Source organism: Nuphar pumila, chromosome 17, assembly GCF_984573655.1.
Source record: "Nuphar pumila chromosome 17, dmNupPumi1.hap1.1, whole genome shotgun sequence".
Classification (NCBI taxonomy): Eukaryota; Viridiplantae; Streptophyta; class Magnoliopsida; order Nymphaeales; family Nymphaeaceae; genus Nuphar; species Nuphar pumila.
The window spans coordinates 7,346,767-7,367,800 of NC_143265.1; the positions used below are offsets into that span (position 1 = coordinate 7,346,767).

The 21,034-nt window shown below is 37.9% G+C and overlaps 1 protein-coding gene across 3 annotated transcripts in view; it reads right to left on the reverse strand.

The window, feature by feature from the left end:
* Nucleotides 1-21,034, reverse strand: part of LOC149811519 (ubiquitin carboxyl-terminal hydrolase 5-like) — a 71,748-nt gene that overhangs the window by 21,834 nt on the left and 28,880 nt on the right. The gene's annotated exons all lie outside the window — the stretch shown is intronic.

Consider the following 21,034-nt stretch of genomic DNA (forward strand, 5'->3'; position numbering starts at 1 on the left):
AAATTCTATAAGCAACATGTTAGTGATGCTATTCAGCATTCATGGAACAATATGTGAATAATTTCAAGTGCTACATAACATTTCCAATCATAGTGACAAATCTCATTTCTAAAATAACCTCATTAGGGATATGTTCAGGAAATATCAAAATGCAATTTTGATATAGTGGGGAATGTCGGCTTGCTCGTTCTTGACGTCGACTGGAGAAAAGGGCAAAACCTCACGGTCGTGCGTTGAGCAGAAATGAAAAAAAAAATGCCCATCGTAAATGATGGGGCTTAAATTTTATTCAATGGAAATTTCAAACGAACATTAAAGACCGTAACTAAAGGATCAACAATAGACTGAAATAAAGAAAGCAAAGGAAAGGACGGCTGGAAGAAAACAAAACAGGAAAAAACAAGGTTTTAAAACTCGCCGAGTCAACTCGTTGACTCGGCTCGACTCGGCCCTCCAACGAGTAAACCCGGCAAGGCAAACTCGGATTGCCAAGACTCGGGCTTGACTCGGGCCTGACTCGGCTTGACTCGGGCGAGTTCTGGGATGTTTGAAATTTGATTTTTTATTTGAGTTGAAACAAACATGGGATGAAGTACAGTTGTTACAGACATAACATATGTTTTGTCTCTTATGTTATAAGGGTCTGTCCAATCTTGGACAAACAATCAGACAGACCCTTAGGGTCTCTTGTGAGTGTGTCCTTAGTAGTCCTTGTGTTGGCTGATTTGGTGGACTGATGTACTCATTGGATTTGTGGTATGTGTGCTCTTGGATCTTCCCTGTGTGTGTGTGTGTTAACTTCGTAACAGGTGTTAGGTATCACTATATTAGCATAATCAACTATAATATTCATCATGTATTATCAGAAGCATAAAATTAAGGAACTAAGTATATGTTGGAAACTGGTAATTGGCCTTGTGGTAGCCAGTAGCTAGAAGTCACTCAAGAGAGGATTCGTAACGTTTCAATAAATTTCTACCAATAAGACAAATGTCAACAGAGCTTCACATAAGTTCTTGATTGCTTGACAATGCACAGAACCATCAAAATACAAAAATCCCGCTAATTCATAAGAAACAACATTAGGAGCCAGTGTTCATAGGGAAAAGAGTTTTAACTCTGTTTGGGAGTGAACAACCAGGATTTTATATGTTGCATCTCTTTCGAGAATTTCTGTCATGCCACTTAATTTCATATTTTTCAACTTACACCATAGTTATTCTTCAACTTACTCCATAGTCCTTTGTCTAAAAAAGAAATTTAAAGGCTATTTAGCATGCTATCCTAGAGTTTTTTGCTACAGCATTAGTTGCTTTTAATGACCTTTGTTCATTTGTCAAGGATGTACATTTATATATGGTCACATGGACAACAAAAAGGACACATGGCATGCCATTGTTGTTCAATTTTTCATTAAGTGTATAAGGGGGCATGACACAAGGGTAACTGGTAAGTTGGGAATATTCCTGTGAGATAGTCTGGCAGAGATCAGCCTATGCATTTTTCAATGCTACTGCTCTCTATGAATGGTTTAACTAGAAAATGACAAACCCAAGAAGTAATACAAGCAAAAACCAAGCTAATTTAGTTGATGCCAATTGTTATCAGTTCAAAAGCAACCTAAGAAAGAGTCACATCTCTCTCCCAGTTTCAGTGATTACATGCCTTAACACAACCCAAGGATCTCTTGTTTACCAAAAAACATGGTTTGAGACAAATTATAAATTGTTTTTCTTTTAAAATCAAAAGTTAACAAAACCCGGTCTGAGTCACCGAGTTGGCCCGCCGAGTCACGAGTCAGTAAACGAGTCGAGTCCCGAGTCACGGGTTTTAAAACCTTGGGAAAAAATAAAAGACTGCTACTCCTCTCAAAATTTTTGTGTACCCCGCACGTAACACTAGGGGGGCTTTTAAAAGCCTCATCTAGATCCGGGTCTCGGGTCATGCTGTATGGGTCTGGATCCATCCTGCCCTGCATCATTCTCCCCTGGTGGGAAAGAAGTCGGCTCTAACGACTTGTTGTCTCCACAGTAAGCATATAGATCAGACACATTAAATGTAGGAGAAAGGTGCCAATTTTCGGGCAGCCCAAGGAGGTAAGATCGATCAGATAGGCCCGCTAGCCGGGGAAACCCGGTCTCCTTGGTGGGAAGGAGAACTATTATCTTATGACCCTTAAAGACAAATGTGTATGTGTTCCTACGGCCATCATGGATGGTCTTACGGTCAAACTGTCAGGGACGTCCCAATAGGATGTGACACGCACTCATAGGGGCCACATCACACCACACTTAATCGTGGTAATGCTCCCCCATGGAGAACCGAACTAAACAACGGAAGGTGATGGGCACCTTGTTCCCTTTCTTGAACCATGCCATTTTATAAGGTTGGGACAATTTTTCCGTTTTTAGGTTCAAGGTGGACACGACACTCTCGGACACCATATTCTCGCACGCCCCGGTATCAATGATAACATCACATGCACGCCCCTCACAGTTGCACCGAGTTCTAAAAATATTATTTCGCAACCATTTTGTTGGTGCCGACTCTCGAGATGTGGTCAAAACATGACGGATGGTTAACAAATTTTCGATGCTGCCATCGAACTCGACTTTCATCTCGTCATCTCCCCCAACAGGCGATTCACCCTCACTCTCACTATCGGACGCAGACTCAACAATGCCCTCTGCTAGATGGGTGTTCTTACTCATGCTGAGACACTTAGACGCAATATAATCTAACTCTTGACACCTAAAACAACGAACTGTGGACTCACCGGGCTTACCTTTGAATCGGGTGTGGTACGCAGATCCAGACTGATCGGGTTTGCTAGGATCGACTCCAGGGGTGGACTTTGAGTCTTCTTTCCTAGGGGAGCTCGCTCCCCTGGTTGGGAAACTCGAATTGAGTTGACTGGACTGATCACTACGGGATGTCTTATGTCCGTGCCTCCTTTTCAGTTTTTCCTTCACATTCATGGCATAACTACTTGTCTGATCTAATGACTCGGTTGTGATACAACTGAAGTCGTCAAAAATAGTAGGACGGAGACCAGAAATATACCTCGTGACCTGCTGGCGGGCGGTCTTCTCGATCTGCACTCGTAGGGAAAGACGATGGAACTCAGCAGTGTAATCCGCCACAGTATTTGTGCCTTGACATAGAGTCAGGTACTCCTTGTAAGCTCTCTCGGCGTGATTTGACGACACGAACTTAGACTGCATCAACTGATGCATCTCCTCCCAAGTCTGTATGTGCTCCAATCCCTACCACTCCTTTGATCTCTGCAACTCAACCCACCATGTCTGTGCTAGGCCTCTCAACCGAGTAGAGGCTAGGGACATGGTTTTAAAACTCGCCGAGTCAACTCGTTGACTCGGCTCGACCCTCCAACGAGTCAACCCAGCAAGGCAAACTCAGCTTGCCAAGACTCGGGCTTGACTCAAGCGAGTTCTGGGATATTTGAAATTTGATTTTTTATTTGAGTTGAAACAAACATGGGATGAAGTACGGTTGTTACAGACAGAACATATGTTTTGTCTCTTATGTTATAAGGGTCTGTCCAATCTTGGACAAGCAATCAGACAGACCCTTAGGGTCTCTTGTGAGTGTGTCCTTAGTGGTCCTTGTGTTGGCTGATTTGGTGGATTGATGTGCTCATTGGATTTGTGGTATGTGTGCGCTTGGATCTTCCCTGTGTGTGTATGTTAACTTCGTAACAGGTACTAGGTATCACTATATTAGCATAATCAACTATAATATTCATCATGTATTATCAGAAGCATAAAATTAAGGAACTAAGTATATGTTGGAAACTGGTAATTGGCCTTGTGGTAGCCAGTAGCTAGAAGTCACTCAAGAGAGGATTCGTAACGTTTCCATAAATTTCTACCAATAAGACAAATGTCAACAGAGCTTCACATAAGTTCTTGATTGCTTGACAATGCACAGAACCGTCAAAATACAAAAATCCCACTAATTAATAAGAAACAACATTAGGAGCCAGTGTTCATAGGGAAAAGAGTTTTAGCTCTGTTTGGGAGTGAACAACCAGGATTTTATATGCTGCATCTCTTTCGAGAATTTTGGTCATGCCACTTAATTTCATATTTTTCAACTTACACCATAGTTATTCTTCAACTTACTCCATAGTCCTTTGTCTGAAAAAGAAATTTAAAGGCTATTTAGAAGGCTATCCTAGAGTTTTTTGCTACAGCATTAGTTGCTTTTAATGACCTTTGTTCATTTGTCAAGGATGTACATTTATATATGGTCACATGGACAACAAACAAAAAGGACACATGGCATGCCATTGTTGTTCAATTTTTCATTAAGAATATTGTATAAGGGGGCATGACACAAGGGTAACTGGTAAGTTGGGAATATTCCTGTGAGATAGTCTGGCAGCGATCAGCCTATGCATTTTTCAATGCTACTGCTCTCTATGAATGGTTTAACTAGAAAATGACAAACCCAGGAAGTAATACAAGCAAAAACCAAGCTAATTTAGTCGATGCCAATTGTTATCAATTCAAAAGCAACCTAAGAAAGAGTCACATCTCTCTCCCAGTTTCAGTTATTACATGCCTTAACACAACCCAAGGATCTCTTGTTTACTGAAAAACATGGTTTGAGACAAATTATAAATTGTTTTTCTTTTAAAATCAAAAGTTAACAAAACCCGGTTTGAGTCACCGAGTTGACCCGCCGAGTCACGAGTCGAGTCCCGAGTCACGAGTTTTAAAACCTTGGCTAGGGAGACACGACGGTGCTCAACGACATCGTGGTAGTCGAAGAAGAACCAGACGGCATATGACCAATCGAAGAACTACTCGGCATCGAACCGACCTGCGAACTCCGGAAGCTCCAGCTTCACCCCGTACATGGAGGGACACTCTGGTGCTCTCTGCTGATGGGCCTCCACCATGCCTGTGGGGTACACATTCCAAAAAGTATCATCGTTCCACACTGCTTCATCGTTGCGGTCCTGCTCGCCTGGCGGCTGGTGCTGTCGTACTCAGACGGAGGGTCGGCGCTCAGGTCGCGTCGGTCCCTGCTGAACTTGCCTCGGTCTAGCTTGCCCGTGGGCGGGAGCCATCTGTGGGCGGCGTTGTGGCACCGGTATGACAGGAGGTCCTGCTACAGGTGGAAAGACTGGTCGGGTCTCGGGCTCTAGGTGGGTAGGAATGGGATAGTATGGGTTTGGGTTATGGGTCGGGCTAGGATAGTGGTGTTGGGTCGGATACGGTATTAGGTTCTGGATTGGGGTTGGGTTAATGGGTTGGTTCGGGTTCGGGTAAAGGTTTCGGTTCGTATAATATTGGGTTGATTCGCCCAATTGGATATGGATCGGGTCTAATCCTAAGCTACTCGTCGGACCCAGATTTGGATAGGTGGGATCGGGGATTGAGTTGTGGGGATAAAAGGCTTGGTTTGAACTCGATCCACGATCCATATGATTATGGGTCTGGTTTTGACTTGGCTCAAAATCGAACTGGAGGTCCGCCCGGGTCCAATACAAGTTTGGGTCGGCATTAGATCCATTTTGGGGGGTCAAACATAATGGGTTGGATTTGATTCGGGACGACCCGCGAACCAAACCCAACGGAATAGGTCGGGTAAGGGGGTTCGGAACTCGAGCCCGCTCCCGGGAACCCAAAGGATGGCCCCCGAGACCCGAGCCTGGGTCCCATGAAAAAAAAATCGGTCCGGACCCTCTCGGGTTCGGACCCACCCACACGGGTCCCCCTGCTCCCGCCCGTTGGTTTGTTGCCATAGGGCCTCCACGCGCGGGATCAGAGAGAAGGGCAAGCTCCTTCCCGGGTCGGGTTGCTGCACTCGGGACTGCAGCAGGGCTCCGCGTGCTGCTGGGGTCCTGCGGACCAGACCAGACCTGCGGCAGACCCACAGGAAATTGAAGCCTGGGCTGGGGCGCACCCGAGTGCAATGGGGTACCTTCCAGGAGCGTCGAGTTCGCCTGGGTGCCACCAGCTACCGGATCGGGATGACAAGGCCCCATGCTCGGGGCAGGGGTGCGATCAGCAGAAACCAACCGACCGGCGTCGGCTACGATAGCATATGTTTGACGGTCGATGCCATCACCCGATCCCGCCCCTGTACTCAACACAGCCACCGCACGCGCCTCCCCGGTCGACTCGATGGCCGCAAGCCGATTCTCGACCCCATCTAGGCGCCTTGACATGCTGGACGCGCAGCATGTTCTCTTGCAGTTTGGTTATCATCTCCATCATCCGCTTGCAGGCATCCTCCTGCTCGTTTTTCGTCGCCAGATCGCCCCTCACCTCTAAAACCATATCGCTGACGAAGGAGGAGGCGCTGACTTTGATACCAAATTGATGCAGTGGGGAATGTCAGCTTGCTCGTTCTTGACGTCGACTGGAGAAAAGGGCACGACCCTCACGGTCGTGCGTTGAGCCGAAATGAAAAAAAGAATGCCCACCGTAAATGATGAGGCTTAAATTTTATTCAATAGAAATTTCAAATGAACATTAAAGACTGTAACTAAAGGATCAACAATAGACTGGAATAAAGAAAGCAAAGGAAAGGACGGCTGGAAGAAAACAAAACAGGAAAAAATAAAAGATTGTTGCTCCTCTCAAAATTTTTGTGTACCCCGCACGCAACCCTAGGGGCTTTTAAAAGCCTCATCTGGATCCAAGTCTCGACTCTCGGGTCATGCTGTATGGGTCTGGGTCCATCCTGCCCTGCATCAATTTTTTTCTTAAAAATAGAAACAATTTGGAAAATGAAAATAATGTGAACAAAATAAAGGGTTAAAAAAGGAGTTCTCATTAAAATTTGGCAATATTTTTTTGCAGAAGTTTTAACTTTGATACAGTAAAAGAAGATCTTGAAAGGTGTTCACAATATGTTTATGAAGAATATCATAAGAGATCCACATGAAGTCAATTTCGTAGACATTTGTCACTTGGCCCCAAAAGAAGAACTTATTCACATGATTCAGTTGAAAATGTTCTCAAAACATAGTATGAAGAGAAGTTCCTCAGCATAAGGGAGGAAGCTTCCACTTCTTATCCAGCCCAACGTTGTAAGTATCGTATTGTATCGTACATTACGTATCGTTACTATGGGCAAATGCGATACAATATACACTCATATGTGTATTGTATATGTATCATATGTATCGTACGATAAAGCCTTGTATCATGATGTATCGTAACAATACAACACACTTTAAAAATTGCCGAAACTTGTTTTTTATTTTTTAGGTTTTAAAGACCTCTTTAGGGCCGACTTCCTCATTTGTATAGGGGCTATTGGAGGAGTATCCACGGACGAGTCGTGAGAGCGATTTGGAGGCCGATATGTACGCAAGAGAAGGATTTTGCAGTTTTCTTAAGAGTGCATTTTCACCATTTTTCATTCAAGAAAGTGGGTTAAGGTAAAAAATATTTATTATGAGTAAAATTACAAAACTACCCCCAAAAATTTTTGCAAAAAATAAGGATTTATATCAAGGTAGAAATTAGACTCTACACTCGTCCAATAAAGATTGCATCAATTGGCAATGAAGCACTCAAGTAATGAGTGAAAACCTATTGAAAATTGAGTGCAACAATTGTATGAAAGTACAAGTCTTGTGGCATATTCTCAATTACAAGATATTTAATATTTTGCATTGTTCTTGTGAGACATGTTTGATGATGTCTTACGCAACTCGTAGAGACATAAATGCTTCATATGTGATTTTATGGTTGTATTTTGTGTAATTTGTCATTGTTCCATGTGTTCTGATTTTTTTTTATTTTTTGCTAATTTTTTATGATTTTTTATTATTTTTTTAGAATTTTTGGGAAAAATATTAAAAATTATGATTTTTTACAATACGATACATATCTCATTTTGTGCCCGACTGATACGGGTAATGATATGATACAACCTTGATCCAGGCAACTAACCAAAGACAGCAAATATATGGCTATAACATTTCATTACAAAACATTCCTAAGTTGAAAATCAAAGACGCATTAGGGAAAAAGAAAGGCAATCTACTATGAACATGTAGATTGATGTTATCACAGATATGCCATTATTGTTGAAGTTTTTGGGATTTTGCAGCTTGCAATTCAATAACCACACTGGTAAGGTTAAACATATCAACAAGAATGTAGGACAGGATATAAGAAATGAATCCTTGCATATGCAATGGTTTAGTTTAAAGGCAAGACAATGTCTAAAATGCAGAAAGAATGGGATGGTCTTCATCGACAAGTAAAATTTTAAAACACAGATCATGTCCTTAAGTCATGGGAAAAGTTCCACTCATCACTACAGTATTTGAGGCAAACCATCACAATCATATACATCACAATTCACAATTTGAATGGATAGAGAGGAATGGTAATGATCAGGCCATGACTTTTTGGAAGGATCACTGGCTGTTAGAAGTGCATTTTTCTAGCAGATTTCCATGACTTTCTGTGAGAGATCATCATAAGGATAGAAAGATTGCTGATTGTCAGATGGACAGAGCAGAATGGCAGATAGGTAGAACCCGTGAAATGAGATGAGCTGCATGAGTGGAAGCAGAGAAACTTTGAGCCCTACTCCAATCATACTGTTTATCTAATTCCCAGGACATGCTGTTCAGGAGACACTCGACATCCAGAGAATGCTCTTTATCTTCTTGTAATTTGGTTTTAATGGAGCCAGGTAATGCCCCTTCCCTTTGGACAGTTTGTTGTTAAAATGTAAAATACATATTTATATAATAATAATATTATTATATTATTATATAAATTTGTATATATTTTTTTATATTTTATTTTTTGTCTTTTAACTATCTAGTTCATTTTGAACTAGATAGTTTGTTTTTGGTCAAGTTCCGGTTGAAACTTGACCAAGCATCTAGCTGTTGGAACTAGGCTAGAATTCTAGCCGTTGGAACTAGTTCCAATGGCTAAGAGGAGAGCTCCTTATGAGCTCTCCTCCTTTTCTCTTATAAATAGGGGTGCATCCCCCTTTGTAAATTCATTCACTAAAAATGCTTTTTAAGCATTTGTTCTCATAAATAAAAGTTGTCATTTATTTCTTGTTTTTCCATTTATACCCTTTTTGGGGTCTTGTATAAAGTATCTTTTAGATACTTTCTTTTGAGAGATTCAAGCAAGGTTGTTAAATGCGATGAGGCGAAGCGAGGCGTTGAGCCTGCGCCTCGCCTCTGAGGCGTACGCCTCAGGTACTGAGGCGTACGCCTCTCACAACTGGTATGAAAGTGAAGCGGTGGGAGGGGAGGCAGGGAGCGGTGGTGGAGCAGCTGGCCGGCACCTGGCGGTGGATCCACCGGCACTTGGGGTTAGCACAGCCGACAAATCGGGCGGAGGAGGAAGACTTGGGGATGAAGGAAGGCTTCAGTAGGTGGATCCACCGGCAATTTGCGCATCACAGCACGCCTCAGTACCTTGAGCGTGCGCCTCGCCTCTGAGGCGTACGCTTCAGGTACTGAGGCGTACGCCTCTCACAACACTGGATTCAAGTACACTCGTGGAAGACTACTATTTCATTACATGGTATCAGAGCTACGAAATTGTTGGATCTTGAAAAGCTTCTGCCTCGATTTCCATGCTTGTGCAAAGGTGTTTTACCACCTTGTTCTTACAAAAAGTGTTGTCACTTGGAAAGAAGTATTTATCACTTGCCGAAAAAGGTGTTTTACCACTTATCTATCGGCTACAAGATGATTCATTTGGAGAAGACTTGAACAACATTGTATTGTATTTCTTCTTGTTTCTCTATTCTTTTCTTGTTCTCTCGTCTATCTTTCTACTTTACACTCTTGTAAAAGATGGATGACCATGATAATGTCACCATCATTCCCACGAAATTGAATGATACTAATTATGTGATGTGGGCTTCAATTATGAAGCACCAAATATGAGGAAAAGGTTTATGGGGAATCGTAGATGGTTCTGATTCAGAACCCAAACTATCCATCACCAAGCAAGAGAGTGATAAGGATGTTCCTCTAACAGAAGAGGAGAAAATCAAGGCTCTAGCCTCATATGAAAAAAAATGAAAAGAGTGAAGGATGGGACATGTTAAAATAATATCATGGCTTATTAATAGCGTAGACATTAAAAAATGTTCTAGCCTTGCTAAGTTTGAACATGCCGATAAGGCATGGAAATGCCTTAAAAATATGTATTCCCTTAAAGATATTGCACATGTGTGCAATCTTTAAGAGAAAGTTCGGACGATGACTCAAAGTAACAAATCTATTCGTGAATATTATAATGAGTTATCCGAACTTTGGGAAGAATTGACTCTCTTAGAGCCAAAATGGCATTGTGCCAAGGACATCGAGCTCCAAAAACAACTCGATATGGAACACTTTTACCAATTTGTAAATGGATTAAGGCCGAAATTTGAATCCACCAAATCGACTCTTCTTTATCGTGGTAAAATCCCTACTATTGTGGATAATATTGAAGAACTAACTATGGAGGAAACCGCCTTAGAAAGATTACTCCAAAGGTTGATGATGATTCCGTTCTAGCTGTGTCTAGACCAAGGAATCATACTCGCACTTATAGGCCGCCTCATTTTGGGAGACAGAGTGATGAGTTTGACAAAATAAAAGTTATTTGTCACCATTGTCATGAACCGGAGCACTATAGGCCTCAATGTTCGAAGCTAAAAAGGAGAGACAAAAAGAGGGTTGCATCTATTGAAACTGAGCCAAAAGATATAGATGCACTTATTTCCATGGCTAAACTGATGGAGATACTTCAACCTCTTCTCAAAGGGGTATCCTCTTCAACTGGAGCGGCAGTTGCATCTTTATCCGGTCCAGGTAACTTTCCTTGGCTTTTAGATTCTGGTGCCTCATTTCATATGACCCCAAATGATAAATGTTGTCAAAATGTTTTAAAAATAACTCAAGTATATCAATAGTCTTTACAGCAGATGGAACATCTCTTGAAATAAAAGAAGTAGGATATTTTGAAAGTTTTTAAAAATCCAAAAAATTTTGTATTCCAAAAGTTAGATATATCCCAAAATTAAATTTGAATCTTTTATCCGTGTCACAAATTTCTTATTATGGATGTAATATATCATTCTCTTCTGATGGTTGCTGGATACAGGATCGTCAGTCAAGAAAGTTTGTTGGGGAAGGTCATAGAGAAGGAGGATTATATTACATGGACTTTTTGAAACTACCAAAGAATGTATTTTGTTTAAATGTTTATAAATTAAAAACAAAGTTGTGGCACAAAAGACTTCTATCCTCGTATGTCTAAAATCCAATACTTCCCAAGTGTGGAAAAATTTTGTAATCCTGAAAATTTTGCTTGTAAAGACTGCATTCTTGGTAAAATGAAAAGATTACCTTTTTCTAATAGAACATTTGTCTCTATAAAACCTCTTAGGTTAATACATTCGGACGGTTGGGGACCCACAGCAATTATCTCTAAGGGCGGTTATGCATATTATGTCATATTTGTTGATGACTTTTCTAGACACACTTGGATTTATTTTTTTAAACATAAATCCAAAGTTTTTGCTCACTTTCAAATATTTCATAAGATGGTCACAAATAAATTTCAAAGTAATATTTTTATTTTTCTCACCGATTCAGGGGGAGAATTTTTGTCTGGAGAATTTAAAAACTATCTTAATCTATATGGCATTACTCATCAACGATCATTCTCACACACCCCTCAAAAAATGGTGTTGCAGAACGCAAGCATCGCCACATTATGGAAACCACTCGAACTTTGCTAATTGCCAGTCAAGTTCCGAAAGGTTTTTGGGCTGAAGCAACTCTCACTGTCAGCTATCTCATCAATAGAATGCCATCTTCTTTATTAAAAAATATATCTCCAATTGAAAAACTTTATGATTTAGCTCCAGACTACTCTAGATTAAGAGTTTTTGGATGCAAATGTTTTGTATTTGCAAACAAAAATGATAAATTCTCCCCTCGTGCAGTCCCATGTGCCTTTTTAAGATATGCTGAAAATCAAAAAAGGCTACAGGTGCTATGATCTTCAAAATAACAAATTATATGTATCAAGAAATGTGTCTTTTCTAGAAAAAGAAAGTTCTTTTGAAAGTGAAAAATCCAAGGATATTATTGAATATTCTTTTTTAATCGATTTAACTTCAAAATTCAATGAAGAAAATTTTGAATGTAACTTTGACAATGATCAAAGTCTTACTATCTTTGAAAATGATAGTGAAGACCAAACCAGTAGGGATGTTGGTTTGCAATATTCAAGACGAAGAGTTGGAGAGCAACACCCTCCATGTGCATTAGAAAGGTTTTCTGAAGTTCTCCCTCGAAGGACTTCTAGAATTTCTAGACCTCCCAAAAAATTTGTCTCTTACGAATCTTTTTCACCATCATGTAGAGCAGCCCTTGCATTAATCCAATTATATGTTGAACCTTCCTCCTATTCTGAAGCCAAAAATCGTGAAGAATGGATTGTAGCCATGAAAACAGAATTGGATGCATTAGAAAAGGTCAACACTTGGTCCATTCAAGATCTACCCCTCAGAAAGAAACCTATGGGTTGTAGATGGGTCTATACAGTCAAAACCAAAAGTAATTGGACCCTAGAAAGATATAAGGCACGAATCGTAGCCAAAGGTTATGCTCAAGAGTATGGCATTGACTACGAAGAAACCTTTGCTCTTGTGGCCCGCATGACCACTGTTAGAACTTTAATCGCCTTGGCTTCTATTAAAAAATAGCTTACATTTCAAATGGATGTCAAAAATGCTTTCTTAAATGGGAGTCTCGTTGAAGAAGTCTACATGGACGCTTCGCCTGGTATTTGTATCCCTAAGGGCAAAACTCTTCGTCTTGAGAAGGCCCTTTATGGCCTCAAACAAACCCCAACAGCCTGATATGACAGATTTAGTTATGTTATGACTAATATTGGATTTCACTCTTGCTTGACTGACATTACCCTGTTTATTAAGAAATCTGATGCAGGTATCATCATTCTTCTTCTTTGTGTGGATGATATGATCATCACTGGTGACGACAAACAGGGAGTTGTCAATATCAAAACTCTTCTTAAAACTCATTTTCAAATGTCTGACTTAGGATTATTGAGATATTTTTTAGGAATTGAAGTTTCTTATTCTCCTTGTGGATACTTAATGTCTCAATCTAAATTTGCCCTTGATATTGTTTTCAGGTCGGGCATTACGGGCGATAAGAAGGTGGACACCCCAAAAGTGGTCAATGTTAAAATGAAAATTGATGATGGAGAGCGTCTTGATTATCCTACTTCATTTAGACAGCTTGTTGGAGCACTTTCCTATCTCTCCATCACTCGGCCAGACGCACATGTTGTATACACAGCTAGCCAGTTTCAGCATGCTCCCACTTCTATTCACATGGGAGCGGTTTTATGTATTATTAGATATTTAAAGAGCTCTCTCTCACGAGGACTCTTCTTGTTTGCATCATCCTCATTAGATCTAATTGCTTATACTGATGTTGATTTAGGAGGTGATCCTAATAATAGGCACTCAACCATTGGTTTTTGTGTTTTTAGATGAATCTCTAATATCGTGGAGGTGCAAGAAGCAGCAGAATTTCTCTTTCCTCCACTGAAGCTGAATATAGAGCCATGGCAACCACTATAATGAAAGTCGTATGGCTCGGGCGACTTCTTGCTGATATGGGAGCTGAAGCAACGCAAGCTTCACGAATGTGTTGTGACAACAAGAGTGCAATCTACATTGCAAGCAACTGGATGTTCAATGAACGCACCAAACACATTGAAATGGATTGTCACTATGTTAGAAAGAAGTACTTGAATGGAACCATTGATCTGCCATATGTTACGTCAGAATACCAGTTAGCAGACTTCTTCACCAAACCTCTTGCGGCTCCCTGATTTCACTTCCTCTTAGACAAACTTTCGTTCATTGTACCGTAAGTTTGAGAGGAAGTGTTAAAATGTAAAATACATATTTATATAATAATATTATTATTATATTATTATTATATAAATTTGTATATATATTTTTTTTCTTTTTTATCTTTTAACTATCTAGTTCATAGATAGTTTGCTTTTGGTCAAGTTCTGGTTGAAACTTGACCAAGCATATGCTAGAATTCTAGCCGTTGGAACTAGTTCCAATGGCTAAAAGGAGAGCTCCTTACGAGCTCTCCTCCTTTTCTCTTATAAATAGGGGTGCATCCCCCTTTGTAAATTCATTCACTAAAAATGCTTTTTAGGCATTTGTTCTCATAAATAAAGCTTATCATTTATTTCTTGTTTTTCCATTTATACCCTTTTTTGGGTCTTGTATAAAGTATCTTTGAGATACTTTCTTTTGAGAGATTCAAGTGCATTCGTGGAAGACTACCATTTCATTACATTTGTCACCAAGGGCAGGTTCTGTGGTAAGTACTTGGTAGCACAAATTAGAACCTTGCCCAGCAACTTGAAAGTCAGAGGGTTTAACTTGGTTAATAGATATAAGTGATGCTATGCAGCTGAGAAAGACAGGCTACATATTTTTTTGGAGGTGCACATTCTTCCAGTGAATTTATCAGATGGCATGGTCAGATTTGCACATAGTGTTAGAAAGTGAGTTGGAATACATTGGGTTCAATAATGAACCCATACTTATGCACGTGAAGTGCAAATATACCCATTAAAGGGAAACAACACAAGCACATAATGTGCTAACCCATAAAACCCATAAAAAGGGAAAAATATGACATAAAGTCATAAGTTGCATATCATTGAAGAAACAATGGACAAGGGGTAAAAACCCCATTACAATGGAGCATAAGCGCCCTCAAGAATACAAAAATACAAAGGGGAGAGCCCCTATTTATAAGCATAAGAAGGAGCCACAAAGGGGGCTCCCAAGAGAGTCGTTGGGAGCCCCCAACGGTCACATATGTGACCGTTGGAGGCTCCCCAACGACTCTTTGGGGAGCCTCCCTATGTGGCGCAAAAGCCAAAAAATAAAAAGGGAAAAAGAAGAAAAAATAAAGAAGAAAAATAAAAATAAAAATTACAAGCATTATTCCAAAATGGAATATGCGTAAAACAGGAATTTACAGAAATACCCTTTTGGGTGAAATAAAGTATATATATTTATATTCATATATATATAGATATATATATACATATATATATATATATGTATATATATCTATATATATATGAATATAAATATATACGAGATTACAAATGTCGATAATACACATATTTTAACATCCCCCCTCAAACTTTGCGGGGAAAAACCCGAAAGTTTGGAAAAACATTTCTTCAAAACAGAGGGAAGTCTTGAAACAAAGTCCAATTCTTCAAAAAATCTTTAAGGAAAAAGCTCTATCTTCATGACAGTTGAGCTAGGTCTTCAAATCCAATTCACCATCGATCGAATCCATGATGTACCTAACGTTCCACATCTTAGCGATCCTGTAGAAAAACAACAAAGAAACAAGTAAAACATATCTTTGCACTTTTACTCAAATGAAACATTTCTAACTAGCATAATTATGGATGACACATGTTAGAAGTTATGCAAATTATGCAGAAATAACACCAAAGTTTCAAAATCATACATCATGTTAAAATAAAGTGAGCGGAAGCAAATTATGCAGAAATAAATTGCAAGAATGCATAATGCATTCATAAGGTCCAATATTGGACAAATATAACCCCATAATGGGGAATAACAAAATGGTCCACTAAGGGACACCACAATAAGCCTACGAAGAGGCATGATATACATAAACATTATTGAATGAGGGCCCAAAAAGGCATAAAGAGCATATGCATATACTTATCATGAAATGAATTAATACTCAAAGAACTCATTAAAGAACATGCTTCAATCATGTAATGAAGTGCCAAACAAGAGAAACAAAGTCTCCAAACATACTTTAGGCAAAATAAACCCAAGAGTTCACAAGGTTTTAAAATCACTTATGAAAGACATACTTAATACACATTTTGCATATAAGGGTGGCAAAAACCATAAGCACTTAATATATAGATTAAATGCTAAGAAATCAACTTGATATGCTTATCAAAAATATGATTTGCTTGAAAAACACAAGTCATGAATGAAATTTTGCAAATTTCAACAATAGTTTATCCATTACAAACATCTTCCTCATTAGTCCTCCAAAACCCATAAATCAAGTGTATAAGCTACTAGATCAAGAATATAAAGCCATTAAAGGCCAAAGACACACACAAAGGTGTGTAAAAGAACCTCTTGTCTACATATAATAATACTTGAAATAAGTGCATCTACGACAAGAACAAGAGAATACATGTCAACATGGACTAAAAGGTATCTCTTGTCTACGTAAAAAATACACTTAAAACCAAGTATGTTCAGCTACTAGAACAAGAGTAATAAGCCAACCATGGGCTAAAACATAATACATCTCTTGTCTACATATGACAGCACTTGAAATGAGTGAAATAAGCCAACCATGGGCATACATCTAAAGCGACTAGAACAAGGACACAAATGCCAACATAGGCTAAAAATCACACACCATGGTGTGAATCAACGTGCCTTGTCTACATATAAAAACACTCAAGACAAGTGTGTTCAGCTACTAGACCAAGAGAGCAAAAGCCAACAAAGGGCTAAAAACACACGAAGGTGTAATAAAATTCTTGTCTACATATGATGACACTTAGATAATGGGCATAAAAGGAAAAGACTTTTAAGGCAATAAACTTGTAATGAGAATAAACCTCGAATGAAACAATATTCCTTTTAAAAAAGAATACTCATAATAACATTTTGGAATAAATGCAAGTAAAACGTATCTTCAACAAGATACTACAACCGATAAAATAATATTCTTTAGAACAAATGTGTGAACATACACACCAAGAACACTTGTGAAAAAACACAAGAACACATGTGCACAACAAGCACAACATACGGAATCACAAATGTGCAAATGCACTCATAAAATTCATAAACAAATAAAAGGTTGGGCTATAATCCCAAAACATCTTGATTTTAAAAGTACCTTAAAACATTTAAGGTTTCAAATACCACATGTCCATCACATTTACAAAGAAGCATCCATAATATCAATGGCACAAGAGAAAAAATGAGTGTCACACTCATAATTAGAGATCAAATAACAAATCATTTTAGAGTCCCAAGGTGCCCATAACTCACCTCAACAACCATCTATAATATGGAAGGTGGACAATCTAAAAATGATACAACACGAGGTGCCCATAACTCACCTCGACAAACATCTCTAATATAACAATACTAAGGCCAAATAAATGATGCATTAAATAACATGTGATGGACAAACATAAATGCCACAAAAGGGCAATAAGCACATAAGGAATCATTTTCCAAATAAAAGTTTTTACAAAGAGGACCGATTAAAAAATTGAATCAAAGGTCCAATATAATCCATCAAAACAATTTTGCATAAACACGAATTATGCTTAATCTTCAAAAGAAGTCTTGTACACCAAAAAAAAAGGCTTACTATGCAACATAACATGAAATATTAAGCAACATCATGTGTATGAACCGATTTGGAACAAACAAGCCTTAACTATGAAAGACATAAGGTGCAATTAAACGGTGAAGTTGGTGAAAAAATAACAAACTTAGGCCAATATAGGCATTCTTAAAGATGGTGAACTTCGAAAAACTTATGAAATCTACTATTGCAACTTAAAAATGATAAACAATCATGAAATCTTCATAAAAGAGTATATACTCACAAGAAGATTATAAGGACCGAAAGGCTCCTTAAGGAGAGTTGGAACAAAAAAACATATACAACTCCCAAAGAAGGAGAAAACTCCATTAAAGTGGAAGAAATCCCAACAAAATAGATTCATTAACAAAACCTTATGATAAATAAGATTGTACTATGGCTTAAATAAAAAGTAAACATTTATTGAGGAAAAATTTAACACTCTTAAGTTTTATCAAAAAACATGACTTAATAGATTATTACCTACTCCTAATGAAATAAGTACACAATAAACATTAGTGAAGACCATAACTTTTGTAATGAAATATGCGGAAAAGCAAAAGACTGCATTAAGCACTTACAACATTCACTAATGAACAAACAAAAGGGAAAACACCAAAACCCACAAGAGACAATCACAACATAAAAATATAAATGTCTCTTATTGAAAAGAGAGAGAACTCTCTAAATGTTGAAAACATCCTTAAGAGTGTAGAGATGGAAAGAAAATCACCATATTCCATAAGACCATTTTAAAACTTAATTCAACCGGTATTATAAAAAAAAACTTTCTTAATTAAATGTTGCTCATATAAAACGGACACATAATATGGAATTTTTCATATATGCCAAACATTTTTCAAAAAACTACATTTCACAAGCATTTTAATCTTAACATACCTTTCTTTAAAGACTAAACATTCATATAAAGGTATTTTCATAAACAAGGTTAGGTTTAAAATGTAAATTCAAAGTTTTTATCGACCCATTAAAGCAAGTTTTGAGCAATCATATATCTAATTTTTCGCCAAACAAGTTATCATTTAAAGTTTTTCAAAGAAAAACATACGAAAACGATTCAATAGAGTAGCAAGTAACTTAAAAAAGACATAATGACAAAAAGCACACATAAAGAAAAGAACATATTACATTCTTCATACAATACTCAAAGAAATAGAATGCATACCGAATAACTATAAGAAAGACAATAGAGAGAAACGAATACTTCACCATTTTTCTTTAACAAATTCTTAAATACCACGCTTCCCGATGCACCAAAGAGCAACTCGATCTCAACCTTGCTTTGATACCATGTTAGAAAGTGAGTTGGAATACATTGGGTTCAATAATGAACCCATACTTATGCACGTGAAGTGCAAATATACCCATTAAAGGGAAACAACACAAGCACATAATGTGCTAACCCATAAAACCCATAAAAAGGGAAAAATATGACATAAAGTCATAAGTTGCATATCATTGAAGAAACAATGGACAAGGGGTAAAAACCCCATTACAATGGAGCATAAGCGCCCTCAAGAATACAAAAATACAAAGGGGAGAGCCCCTATTTATAAGCATAAGAAGGAGCCACAAAGGGGGCTCCCAAGAGAGTCGTTGGGAGCCCCCAACGGTCACATATGTGACCGTTGGAGGCTCCCCAACGACTCTTTGGGGAGCCTCCCTATGTGGCGCAAAAGCCAAAAAATAAAAAGGGAAAAAGAAGAAAAAATAAAGAAGAAAAATAAAAATAAAAATTACAAGCATTATTCCAAAATGAAATATGCGTAAAACAGGAATTTACAGAAATACCCTTTTGGGTGAAATAAAGTATATATATTTATATTCATATATATATATATAGATATATATATACATATATATATATATGTATATATATCTATATATATATGAATATAAATATATACGAGATTACAAATGTCGATAATACACATATTTTAACACATAGGTCTCCAGGTCAGATTTGCACATAGGTCTCCAGGCAGTTTCCACTATTAGAGATCTAATTGTGGCGAGTAGGGACAATGGCTAAGAATTGCTTGATTGTATGGAGTTGGTGGCTATTCTCAGCCTGGTGCAAGATATGGAAGGAGAAAACAGCAGGATTTTGAGGGTCGAGAATTGGATCCCATGGTTATTCACTTCTATCTTCAGGGTGTCACCTGTTTCGGTCTCTTTGTAAGGTAGCAGTGACCTATTCACTTAAATGTTTTGAAAACAAATATTCTTACACCAAAAAAAAAATAATAATAATAATAATTTGAATGATCTTTTCCAAATCAACTTAAATTCGATTGAAGAGGAGAGGTCATTATGTACCAGATCACACTAAGATCCCAGCATATGTTGCTCTAACATTATGAAAAACCATAAAGATAAGACCACAATGACTTCCAGTTCAAAAACTAAAGTTTGGTCCTAATGGCAATCAAGGCAGTTTAGATGAGCAACCTGTAATGAAATATGAGAAAAAACAAATACAAAATGCACAAGCACTAATACAAGTCCAATAAAATACATTACAAAAGCAGTAAGGCATTAACACAAGCACAAAGTGCATACACAAGACTTCAAAGAGTCAAAGCAATAATACAAGAACATAAAAAAATATAATTTTTATTAAGTAGAATGCTTAGGAAAAGCATTGGAAACAAATGAAGGTTTTTACCCCCATTTATACACAAGAGGTAGTCTCAATAGAGCTGTTAACATTCCAACAGCTAGAAATAGAGTCGTTGGACTGTTCCAACAGCTTTATTGACTAATCAACTACATGTTGACTAGTCCAAAAAGAACCTAACTTAAAAGAGCCCCTCAAAACCAAAACAATTACAAAAATATAAAAAACAAAAATAAATACAAAACTGTCCCTATAGGACAGACCTATATACAAAAAATAAAAAGACTAAAATGCCTTTGATGGGCATTACTTATTACAACAAAAATTATATATATTCATTATATTACGAATATATATACATATTTTAACACCCCCTCAAACTTACGGTGTAAACACCAAAAGTTTGAAAATACAAAAAGAAAACAAAGAGAAAGATCCAAGTCTTCAATGATAATCTTCTCCAAATGCCTGCATCCGCTATCTCCATCTTCAAGATGCATCAAAGATATAATTTCTTTCTCAACTCATAGCATCATTAAGATGCCTACAGATAGAACAAAACAAAGGTTTCAACTACACAAAGAAAGATATTCTTACCAAATAGTTATTAAACAAAAAACATTTTAACCCAATAGTTTAAAAAATAGATATAAAAACATGTATTTAGATTCAAAACAAATGTATATATTTTGAACAAGAATAACTCTGATTAATTTGTATATATGAAGCGAGGATTGTTAAGTTCCTCAACAAAACATAGAGATACTATAAACTTAAATCATTTTAAAAGTGAATCAGATAAGCACCTTAAGCAATAGTTTTAAGATTTTACAAACATTAGTAACAATTCAAGAAAGATACCAATAGCAATTAACGAAAACACAAGA